Consider the following 12,745-nt stretch of genomic DNA (forward strand, 5'->3'; position numbering starts at 1 on the left):
GGCTTTTCACAGTAACTTCATTTGAAGCCTACTCGTGACAATAAGCATTTTTACATTTACATTTTACAATGACTTTCCCTCCAGTCATAAGTGGGAATTGTTCACTGATAACTGCACAGTGTTCAGCGCCATTCGCAACTCTTCAGATAATGAAGCAGTCCATGCCAATACGCAGCGAGATCTGGACAATATTTAGACGGGGGCTGATAGTTGCAAGTAACATTCGTGCCACCCAAGTGCCAGGCAATGATCATCTGCAATAAGAGGGAATCTGATAATCTCCCCTTAAGCGATGGCATTACCATTGCTGAACCTCCACTATCCGCATCCTGGAGGTTATCATTGATGAGAAACTGAGCTGACTAGTCACATAAATACTGTGGTTACAACAGCAAGTCAGAGGCCAGGAACCCTGGGGTGAGTAACTCACCTCCTGACTCTTCAAAGCCTGTCCACCATCTATAAGGCACAAGTCAGCAGTGCACTTGAACATTTCCCACTTGCCTGGATGAATGCAGCTCCAACAATACTCAAGAAGCGCAATCACACAGAATCACAGAATTTACAGTGCAGAAGGAGGCCATTCGGCCCATCGAGTGTGCACCGGCCCTTAGATAGAGCATCCTACCTGAAAATGAAATGAAATGAAAATCGCTTATTGTCACGAGTAGGCTTCAATGAAGTTACTGTGAAAAGCCCCTAGTCGCCACATTCCGGCGCCTGTCCGGGGAGGCTGGTACGGGAACCGTGCTGCTGGCCTGCTCGGTCTGCTTTAAAAGCCAGCGATTTAGCTGAGTGAGCTAAACCAGCCCCTAAGCCCCCACCTCCACCCTATCCCCATACCTCCACACCATCCCTGTAACCCCATTTTACCTACGTTTTTTGGACACTAAGGGCAATTTAGCATAGCCAATCCACCTACCCCTACACATCTTTGGACTGTGGGAGGAAACAGGAGCACCGAGGAAACCCAAACACTAAATTCATCTGCCTTACCAGGGAGACCGTGCAGACTCCGCACAGTGACCCAAGCCGGAAATCAAACCTGGGACCCTGGCGCTGTGAAGCCATTGTACTAACCACTATGCTACCGTGCTGCCCAAGTTACCACCTAGTTAACTTGATTGCCACCCTATCTATAACAATAAATATTCACTCCCTCCATTACTGATGCACAGTGGCAGCATTGTACAATTTGTGTACAGTGCAGATGCACTGCAGCAATTCACCAAGGCTCTTTCAACAGCACCTTCCAAATTCATACGCTCGACCACCAGTAGGGTGAGGGTAGCAGACTCATGGGCATGGGAACACCACCACCTGGAACTTCCCCTCCATGCCATACAGCATCCTTGACTTGGGTCAAAATCATGGAACTCTCTGCCCAGCAGCAATGTGGTTGTACCTGAGCTACATAAACGGCAGCGTGCGAGAAGAGAAAATGTTGTCCCTTGGCCTTGGAAGTGAAGAAAATAAAAACGGTAGAAACACTGGCTCCAGTAGAAATTATAGATATTGCCGGGATTAGGCGCACTGTTCGCTGGTGACGGAATTCTCTGTTCCCGCCGCTGTCAATGGGAATTCCTATTGAAGCCACTCCACACCACCAAGAAACCCACAGGCGAGGGTGGACTGCTGCAGGAGAAGAGAATCCCGCCACCAGCAAACAGCGGAGAATTCCAGCCATAATGTTTTACTTGTGAAATATTTTAAGGAGAATCTTATACAAGGAGAATTCTGAAAATCCTTTGTCCACTGAATGCTCTGTTCCTGTGGGATAATGTACAGTCTGCAAATTATGTGACTGAGAAAAGTTTTAGGATTCACCTTGCTGGTGTTACAGACCATAGAGAGACAGGCAAATGGTACTTATTTCCTCTCACTATCTGTAAGCAAAAGGTTTTTTGAATTATTTTTGGCGTATGCGGTTGCGTATATTCCCAACACCTCAGTTGTGTGATTCAATTTACTAATAACCCAAGGCAAAGTCATGCTGTGATTAACTCAGGTTAGTTTATTTCACATACAAATCCCAGGGATGGAGTGTTTGCAACTTCCCGTTCCACACACAAACACACACGAGGGTGGGATTATCTGGCCTCCCATCCGCGTATTTCTTGGCAGCAGAAGGCGTTGCGCTGTTCTCTGGTAGTGGGATTCTCTACTCTCACCGCTGTGAATGGGAATTTCCATTGAAGATGCTCCATGTCACCAGGAAACCACTGGAAGGTGTGTGCTCCTGGCGGGACCAGAGAATCCCGGTGGCGTGAACGGCCGGAGAATTCAAGCCACAGTAAAAGTGGGATAGAAATAAAGATATTTGCAACAATGGATAGTAGCAATACAAGGACCACATAAATGGATATTAGTTCCCATGATTTACAGAGTCAGAGTTTGATGAGGAATTCTTTCATGTCGGAGTTGAGTTCTTCTGGCTGAGGATTACTATTGAAGAGTTCACTTACAGTTGATGCTGATACTGCAAGATGAAGTAGGTACACAGAAACTGGGTTGGTTCTGCCGGCGATGGTAGAAAATCTTCAGGAAGAGACAGGCTTCAGGAGCAGGTTGTTGTTCTGCCTGGAGGCCGGATTATTGGTAGTTTGCCAGCTGGATGTTAAACAGCAAACTGCTTGTGAGGCTAAAGATATAGGGCGCAATTCAGCGACCCCGTTGTGACCAGCGTGGATCCAGGCACAATGGGTGAATCGCACGCTAACTGCAAATCGGGTTCCTCTCCAGGCCGATTGCGAGACACCCGACTCGCTCCACCTGGTGTGACCTGGATCTCACCCTCGCTGAATATTTTAATTAGCCATTTGCAAGGGTACTGTTTAGCACTGGTCCACACAAACGTGGACCAGTTGTGATGGTATCAATGGGGTCTCTCAGGCAATTGGAGACCCCTAGGTGGTCTGTGACATGGCAGTGCCAGGGTGCCAGGTTGGCACTGCCAGGGGTCAGGCACGGAAGAGGGCCTTGCCAGGGCGAGGGGGTGGGGGACCTACCCAAGGTAGAGGGCCTTGCCAGGTCGAGGGGGTGGGTGTCCTACCCAAGGTTGGTTGGGTGAGGAGGGGGTCAAAAGAGTGGGCAGGCTCTAAAGGGAGGCAGGAAGATCGGGCTGCCGGGCAAAATGTTGTTTCGATCTGCGAGGAGCCTTTCTTTCCGACTGGCGAGCGGAGACCAATAAAAATGGCAAAGTGCCGTCGATAGCAGGATGTTTCTCGGCGCTGCAGTTGATGTTTATCTCTTAAGCGTGACTTTTTCAAAAGCCTTCTGAAAGTCCAAATATACCACATCCACTGGCTCCCCCTCATCAACTCTACTAGCTACATTCTCGAAGAATTCCAGTAGGCTTGTCGCTATAAGACATTCCCCTGTTTCTGACTGGAAGGGACCTACGTTTGCCTTTATCAATCTTTTTTTCTTCCATGTACTTACAGAAACTTTTAGAGTCTAGTTTTATGTTCCCTGAAAGCTTACTCTCGTATTCTATTTTCCGCTTATTAATCAATCCCTTGGTCCTTCTTTGCTGAATTCTACACTACTCGCAATCCTCAAACCTGTTGCTTTTCGTGATCAATTTTTTTTTTCAAATACTATCTCTAATTTCCCTGGTAAGCCATGGAGTGGCCACCTTTCCCATTTTACTTTTTGTGCCAGGCAGGAATGAAGAATTGTTGCAGTTCCTCCATGCGCTCCTTGAATGTTTGCCATTGCCTATCCATGTCATTCCTTTACATAACAGTTCCCAATCTATCATAGCCAACTTGAGCCTCATTCCTTCGTAGTTTCCTTTATTAAGATTCAGGACCATAGTCTGAGAATCAACTCCTTCCCTCTCCATCTTGAGTTGCTTATCCCCATGGGGTCTTGCACAACTAGATTGCCAATCATTCCGTTCACATGCAGGGGTAAAATGCTTCACTTGAGGTGTAGGAGGTCTGTGAAGCTTCCAGCATTCCGGACAACTACATCTGCAGCAAGTGCATCCAACTGCAGTTCCTCACAGACTTCATGGATCGGTTGGAGCAGCAGTTGAAAGCACTTAGGAGCATGCAGGTGGCGGAACTCACCATAGACAGGAGTTTTAGAGACGTGATTACACCCTAGGGACAGGAAGATAGATGGGTGACCGCTAGACGGGGCAGGCAGCCAGTGCAGGAATCCCCTGTGGCTGTACCCCACTCTAACAAGTATACTCTGTTTGATACTGTTGTGGGGGAGGTGGGTGGATGGCCTATGAGGGGAAAACAGCAGCAGCAGCAGCCAGAGCAGTGGCACCACGGCTGGCTCTGTTGTTAAGCAGGGAAGGATAAAGCGCAGAAGAGCAATAGTTATAAGGACTCTATAGTCAGGGGCACAGATAGATGCTTCTGTGGACGTGAAAAAGACTCCTGGAATGTATGATGCCTCCCTGGTGCCAGGGTCCAGCATGTCTCCAAATGGTTAGGGAGCATTCTGAAGGGAGAGGGTGAACAGCCAGAGGCCGTGGTACATATTGGTGCTAAAGACAAAGGCAGGAAGAGTGACAAGATCCTGCAGCAGGAGTTCAGGGAGTTAGGTAGTAAGTTAAAAAAACAGGACTTCTAGGCTTGTAATCTTGGGATTAATTTCTGTGCCACGTGCCAGTGAGGCTAGAAATAGGAAGATACAGAGATACATAGAAGATAGGAACAGGAGGAGGACTTTTGGCGCTTCGAGTCTGCTCCGCCATTTGTCACGACCATGGCTGATCATCCAACTCACTAGCTTAATCCTGCTTTCTACCCATAGCCTTTGATCCCATTCTCCCCAAGTGCTATATCTAGCCGCCTCTTGAATATATTCAATGTTTTAGCATCAACTACTTTCTGTGGTAATGAATTCCACAGGCTCACCACTCTGTGTGAAGAAATATCTCCTCATCTCTGTCCGAAATGGTTTACCCTGAATCCTCAGACTGTGGCCCCCTGGTTCTGGACACACCCATCATTGATAACATCTTCCTTGCATTACCCTGTCTTGTCCTGTTAGAATTTTATAAGCTTTTATAGTACAGCTAAACAGCTGGTGTAGGAGGGAGGATTTCAGACATCATTGGGATCTCTTCCGGGGCAGGTGGGACTTGCACAAGAAGGATGGGTTGCATCTAAACTGGAGGGGCATAAATATCCTGGTCGCGAGGTCTGCTAGTGTCACACAGGACAGTTTAAACTAATGCAGTAGGAGGTGGGAACTGGAGCAAAAGGTCAGAAGGTGAAATAACTGAGGGGGAACTAGAAAATTATGCCTGCAAGACTCAGAGGAAGAGCAGGCAGGGAAATGTTGCAAAACACAGCGGGACTGTAGTCTGAAGTGCATCTGTTTCAATGCGAGAAGTATAACTGGTAAGACAGATGAATGTAGAGTTTGGTTTAGGACTTGGAACTATGACGTTGTTGCCATTACAGAGACTTGGTTGAGGGAGGGACAGGATTGGCAGCTAAACATTCTAGGATTTAGATGTTTCAGGCGGGATAGAGGGTGATGTAAAAGGGGTGGGGAGTTGCACTACTGGTTAAGGAGAATATCACAGCTGTACTGCGGGAGGACTCCTCGTAGGGCTCATGCAGCGAGGCAATATTTTTTTTTTTAATAAATTTAGATTACCCAATTATTTTTTCCAATTAAGGGGCAATTTAGCGTGGCCAATCCACCTACTCTGCACATTTTTGGGTTGTGGGGGCGAAAACCCACGCAGACACGGGGAGAACGTGCAAACTCCACACGGACAGTGACCCAGAGCCGGGATCGAACCTGGGACCTCAGCGCCGTGAGGCGGTTGTGCTAACCACTAGGCCACCGTGCTGCCCTGCAGCGAGGCAATATGGGTGGAGCTCAGAAATAGGAAGGGTGCAGTCACAATATTGGGAATTTATTAAGGGCCTCCCAACCAGTGGGAAATAGAGGAGCAGATATGTAGGCAGATTATGGAAAAGTGCAAAAGCAACAGTATTGTTGTGGTGGATGATTTTAACTTCCTCTATATTGACTGGGACTCACTTAGTGCTTGGAGCTTTGATTGGGCAGAGTTTGCAAGGAGCATCCATGAGGGCTTCTTGAAACAATATTTGATAGTCCAATTAGGGAAGGGCTCATACTGGACCTGGTATTGGGGAATGAGCCAGGTGATCAAAGTTTCCGTAGGGGAGCATTTTGGAAACACTGACCACAATTCAATAGGTTTTAAGGTACCGTCAGATAAGGGGCTTTTCACAGTAACTTCATTGAAGCCTACTCGTGACAATAAGCGATTTTCATTTTTTCATTTTCATAAGGCCTCGGGTGAAGGTGCTAAATTGGGGGAAGGCTAATTCTAACAATATTCGTCAGGAAATGAAGAATCTGGGTTGGGGTGGATATTTAAGGGTAAATCAACATCTGGCATGTGGGAGGCTTTCAAACGTCAGTTGATAGGAATTCAGGACCAGCACGTTCCTGTGAGGATAAGTATGGCAAGTTTCTGGAATCTTGGAAATTGCGAGCCGAGTTCAAAAGAAAAAGGACGCATTTGTAAGGGCTAGAAGGTTGGGAACAGATGAAGCCCATGAGGAACATAAGGAAAGAAGGAAGGAACTTAAGCAAGGAGTCAGGAGGGTTAAAAGGGGTCACGAAAAGTAATTGCCAAACAGGATTAGGGAAAATCCCAAGGCTTTTGAAAATGAAAAAAATGAAACACGTTATTACACGTTATATAAAGATCAAGAGGGTAGCCAAGGAAAGGGTTGGTCCACTCAAGGGCAGGGGAGGGAATCGATCTGGAACCAGTATAAATGAGCAAGGTACTAAATGAGACGTGGTTACACCCAAGGTGCAGGAAGATAGATAGATGACGGCTAGAAGGGACAGGCAGTCAGTGCAGGAATCCCCTGTGGCTGTCCCCCTGAACTTTGCATCAGTATTCACCAAAGAGAAGGACTTGGTGGATGATGAGTCTGGGGAAGTGTATGTAGATAGTCTGGGTCACATTGACTCACACTGAAATCAGGAGGTGTTGGGCATCTTGAAAAAAATTCAGGTAAATAAATCCCCAGGGCTTGATGGGATATACACCAGAATACTGAGGGAGGCAAGGGAGGAAAGTGCTGGGGCCTTGAGAGAAATCTTTGTATCTTCACTGGCGACAGGTAAGGTCCCAGAGGGCTGGAGAATAGCCAATGTTGTTCCTTTGTTTAAAAAGGGTAGCAAAGATAATCCAGGAAATTACAGGCCAGTGAGCCTACATCAGTGGTGGGAAATTATTGGAGAGGATTTTTCGAGTCAAGATTTACCCCCATTTTTAAGCAAATGAATGTATTAGTGAGCGGCAACATGGTTTTGTGAATCTGAGGTCAGGTGTCACTAACTTGATCGAGTATTTCAAGGAAGTGACGAAGTTGATGATGAGGGTAGTGAATGTTGTCCACATGGACTTCAGTAATGCTGTTGACAAGGTCCCTCATGGCAGACTGGTACAGAATGTGAAGTCACATGTGATCAGAGGTGAGCTGGCAAGGTGGGTACACAACTGGCTCGGTCATGGAAGATAACAGGTAGCAGTGGAATGGTGCTTTTCTGAATGGAGGGCTATGACTAGCGGTGTTCTGCAGGGATCAGTGCTGGGACCTTTGCTGTTTGTAGTACATATAAATGATTTGGAGAAAACGTAACTGGTCTGATTAGTAAGTTTGCGGACGACACAAAGTTGGTGGAATTGCGGATAACAATGTGGGCTGTCAGGGGATACAGCAGTATACAGATCGGTTGGAGACTTGGACGGAGACATGGCAGATGGAGTTTAATCTGGACAAATGAGAGGTAATGCATTTTGGAAGGTCTCATACAGTTGGGAAATGTACAGTAAATGGCAAAACTGTTAAAAGTATTGACAGGCAGAGGGATCTGGGTATTAAGGTCCACAGGTCACTGAAAGTGGCAACGCAGGTGGAGAAACTAGTCAAGAAAGCTTACGGCATGCTTGCCTTCATTGGAAGGGGAATTGAGTATAAAAACCGGCAAGTGATGCTGCAGCTGTATAGAACCTTAGTTAAAGTCATAGAGGTTTACAGCATTCAAACAGGTCCATCCCCCCAACTTGTCCATGCCACCCAGTCTTCTTCTCAAAGAACAAAAAACAATACAGCACAGGAACAGGCTCTTTGGCCCTCCAAGCCTGCGCTGACCCTGGTACCTGTCTAAACTAAAACCCACACCGGGCAGCGTGCATGATGCCTTCACCCTGGCACACTCAACAATCTCTGACATGTTTGAGACCCACCCACCCCGGACGACAGGGGTTATCCGCTGTAGTCGTGGCTGATGATGCCTATCCGGAGGCCACAGACCGAAGCGGAGACCTGCCACAATGACTCCCATGCAGTGACCAGGCACGTGATTGAGTGGTGCTTCGGCCTCCTGAAGATGCGGTTCAGGTGCCTGGACCACTTTAGGAGGGCCCTCCAGTATTATGCTGAGCTGGCCGCCCGAATCGTGGTGGCCTGCTGCATCCTCCACAACAGAGGGGCGATGTGCTGGGGGAGGAGAAACGGTGGCCCTCATCAGACAAGGAAGATGAGGGGGAGGATTGGCAGGACACGGTTGGAGGGCAGGCCGACCCAGGAACAAGCTGCCATCAGACTGGTTTTGGGCTTCTGGAACGGACAGTCCCATCGATTGTGGAGATGCAGTCTCAGAGCCAGGGACTACATGAGGCTTGTCGGCAAGCATCCAATACCTGCAGGTACAGTTGGAAGAGTCCAACCACATGCTGGAGCAGGAGGTGCTGCCAACAATCCTAGTTTATTCAACCTCTCCACATAGCCAACAGCCTTGAGACTAGGCAACATCCTGGTGACCTTCTTTGCACTCTCTCCAAAGCTTCCACACCCTTCTGATAATGTGGTGACCAGAACTGTACGCAATCCTCCAAATGCGGCCTAACCAAGGTTTTATATAGCTGCAACATGATTTCCCAACTCTTGTACTCAGTGCCCTGGCTGATGAATGCAAGCATGTGCCTTCTTAATCACCTTGGCCACCTGTGTTGCCACTTTTGGGGAACTGTGGACCTGCACACCCAGATCCCTCTGTATGCTAATGTTCCTAAGGATTCTGCCATTTACAGTATTAGTCATACCTAGATTTGATTCTCCAAAATGCATCACCTCGCATTTGTCCGGATTAAACTGCTTCTGCCATTTCTGTGCCCAAGTCTCCAATCTATCTACATCCTGTTGTATCCTCTGACAATCCTCGGCACTATCAGGAACTTACTAATCAGACCGCCCACATTTTCCTCCAGATCATTTATCTATACTACAAATAGCAGAGGCCCTAGCACTGATCCCTGCGGAACACCACTAGCTACAAATCTCCATTCTGAAAAACCCTTCCACCGCTACTCTCTGTCTTCTATAACCAAGCCAATTCTGTATCCATCCGGATACAGCCAACCCACCCCAAATGTCAGGCGATTTTAGTTTTTGTACCAGTCTGGCATTTGGGACCTTGTCAAACGCCTTACTAAAGTCCATATAAACTATGTCCACAGCTCTTCCTTCATCAATTTTCTTTGTCACCTCTTCAAAAACCTCAATCAAGTTGGTGAGACATGACCTTTCCAATACAAAACCATGCTGCCTGTCACTAACTAGTCCATTTTTATCCAAATGTATAGATATCCTGTCTCTCAGTATCTTTTCCAAAAGATTTCCCACCACTGATGTTAGGCTCACCGGCCTATAATATGCTTGATTGTCCCGGCTTCCTTTGTTAAACAAGGGAATAACATTGGCTATTCTCCAGTCCTCTGCAACCTTGTCTGTGGTCAAAGAGGATGTGAAGATATCCGTTAAGACCCCAACTTGTTCTCCCCTTGTCTCTTGCAGTAACCTAGGATAGATCCCATCAGATTTGTGGAGAGCAGCCTGACACCTGCAGGTGCTCGTAGGGGGACGTGCATCCCATTGATCACGCCCTTGACCCGGGGCACGAAGGCGATGGCGGCAAATACTGCTGCTTGGGCATCCTGATGGGCTCGGTCCACATTGAAATGGATGTATTGAGCTGCCTGGGCTTATCGGGCCTCCGTGATCACGCGGATGCACCTGTGCACCGAGGTCTGTGAGAACCTGGACACATCCTCACTCGGTGCCTGGAAGGGCCTCATAACGTGAAGGTTCAGGGCGACTGTCACCTCGACGGCCACCGTAAGTGGGTATCATCCCAAATACACCTATTTTAAGTGCCAGGTGCGCCATGACCTGACAGATATGTCACACTGCCTCCCTGCTGAGCCGGTGTCTTCAACGGCATGCCAGGTCCGACAAGTCCTCAAATGACAGGTGCTGCCGGTACACGCGAGGCATCTTGTGGTGCCACCTTCGCATCTTCTCCTCCTTGGCCTGTTGGGCGGTTGGCTCTCCATCCTGGGCGGCTGCCTCCTGTAACTCTGGGGCACGCTATGCTGTTGCAGGATCCACTGTTGCAGCTTCTTCCTCCTCCTTGAGCAGCTCCAGCTCGTACAGGCACAGGGCACCCCCCCAGGGCTGCGGCGACTAGGAGGATGGTCACCATTGCTGGTTGAATCCCAATATCCATTGTCTGCAGGGAGTGAAAAGCCGACATGTTAGAATGGTGCATTCCCCATGCCCAACCAGGTCCACCGGGCTACATGATGGCCTCGGTTGATGCTGTGTGCTCTGCCCCCGCATGTGCCCCCTCCATCCCCACATTCTGTCTGGCATCATGGGGGCCTCTGGCCCGGGTGCTTGTCCCTGATGCCAGGGTTACCAATAGCTGGCACTGCCCTTGCCAGCAGTACGCTCCACCGCCCCTGCCCAGTGCCCCTAGGTGGGCCGCCTGATGCCCCATAGGCTGGTTGCGGCCGAGTTTGGTGGGGCGGGGGGGTGGGGTGCAGGAGTGGGGAAACAATAAGGCCGATGTCACTCTACAGAACCAGGAGCCAAGGTGGGTGGTCAGTGGGGTGCAGAAAGATGGCTGCCTTCCTTGCAGGCAATGGTGGCCGGTGCCTAGACACCCGTGGCGGTGGGGGTCACCCCAGCCATCCCCCCCTCCTCCCTGGTCTTACCAGCCCAGCCAGTCTCCGGCCTGGCAATCCATAGTCACGCCTCTCTGTGTCCTACCTCCTCTCTCTCCCTCATGATCCTTGACCCCAATTTCACAATTTCTTTAAACGCACAGGTGACCATTAGGAAGTTGGCCCATCGAAGGCGGAGAATTGCAGAGGCCTCAGAGAATACCAAGTCGGGCCCACTATTGATATGTACCTGCGTTCTGGACTGCATTGACTCCGCTGTCGAGGTGACGGAGAATTGCGATTTGGCGTCAAATTGGTGCCCAATGCGATTTTGCCATTGCGTTTGCCATTGCCATTTGCGTTTCCTGCTTTTGCGTCAGCTGACGGAGAATCCTGCTCCTTATGTACCCGGGGAACAAAAATAAAATTTCCCTACCCCCTGAGTGTATAGAATTTACAGTGCAGAAGGAGGCCATTCGGTCCATCGAGTCTGCACCGGCTCTTGGAAAGAGCACCTTACCCAAGGTCAACACCTCCACCCTATCCCCATAACCCAGTAACCCCACCCAACACTAAGGGCAATTTTGGACACTAAGGGCAATTTAACATGGCCAATCCACCTAACCTGCACATCTTTGGACTGTGGGAGGAAACCGGAGCACCCGGAGGAAACCCACGGACACACGGGGAGGATGTGCAAACTCCGCACAGACAATGACCCAAGCCGGAATTGATCCTGGAACTCTGGAGCTGTGAAGCAATTGCGCTATCCACAATGCCACCGTGCTGCCCAGTATAAACTGCCACAGATCTGCTCCCCCTGTCTCTTCCATAAATGCCATTAACGCCATTGCCATCTCCAAAGGGACCAGCAATCTGGGCCTGGATCCAAAACAAAATTGAAATTCTCCTCCAACAGCAGCTGGCATGTGTCCAGTTCCGAATGGCAGATAACAACCATCTCTTAAACGTGATATTGTCCCAATTCGGGGCATATACGTTCACCATCACCATCTTACCTCCAACGTACCTGTGATTATCACATACTGACCCCCGGATCAGCCATCACCTCTACTGCCTGAAAACGGACTCTCCTGCTAATCAGAGTCCCCCCCCCCCCAACGACCCCCAGTGCCCAGTTGTCAAACAGAGTGAAAAACTTGACTCACCCAGGCTTTCCGCAACCTGATGTGGTCCAGCAGCCACAGTTGAGCTTCCTGTAGGAACATATCGGCCCCCTGTTATATGGGAAAAAAAAATCTTTGCTCCCTTCACCGGCCCGCCCATAAGCGATGAAACTCACACCCCTCTTCCTCGGGTCAGCCATTTGTACTGTGGGCAATATCCCTACCCAAATTCTTGGACGCCAGGTCAATCTAAGGTGGCCACCAGCCCACCCAGTGGAAGGGACAAAGAAAGGTCAGTTCACGCCTGATCCCCCTCCCCATTGCTCTTTCCTCCCCCCCTTCCAGTTCCACAGATTGCCTGGCGCCACCTCCTGCCCCCACCACACACAAAACTATAGCTGGACCTTATGTGCCACTGCCGACCTGGCCCGACACCCTTTCCCCCCAATCCATTCCCGTTTGAACATAGAACATATAGTGCAGAAGGAGGCCATTCGGCCCATCGAGTCTGCACCGACCCACTTCCACGCTATCCCCATAACCCAATAACCCCTCCTAACCTTTTTGGACACTAAGGGGC

General features: G+C 49.2%; 1 protein-coding gene across 4 annotated transcripts in view; it reads right to left on the reverse strand.

Annotated features, from left to right (window-relative positions):
• The window catches only part of lrrc73 (leucine rich repeat containing 73), a 103,421-nt gene that overhangs the window by 59,309 nt on the left and 31,367 nt on the right, over nt 1–12,745 (reverse strand). The gene's annotated exons all lie outside the window — the stretch shown is intronic.

The sequence above is a fragment of the Scyliorhinus canicula genome, chromosome 6, assembly GCF_902713615.1.
Source record: "Scyliorhinus canicula chromosome 6, sScyCan1.1, whole genome shotgun sequence".
Taxonomy (NCBI): domain Eukaryota; kingdom Metazoa; phylum Chordata; class Chondrichthyes; order Carcharhiniformes; family Scyliorhinidae; genus Scyliorhinus; species Scyliorhinus canicula.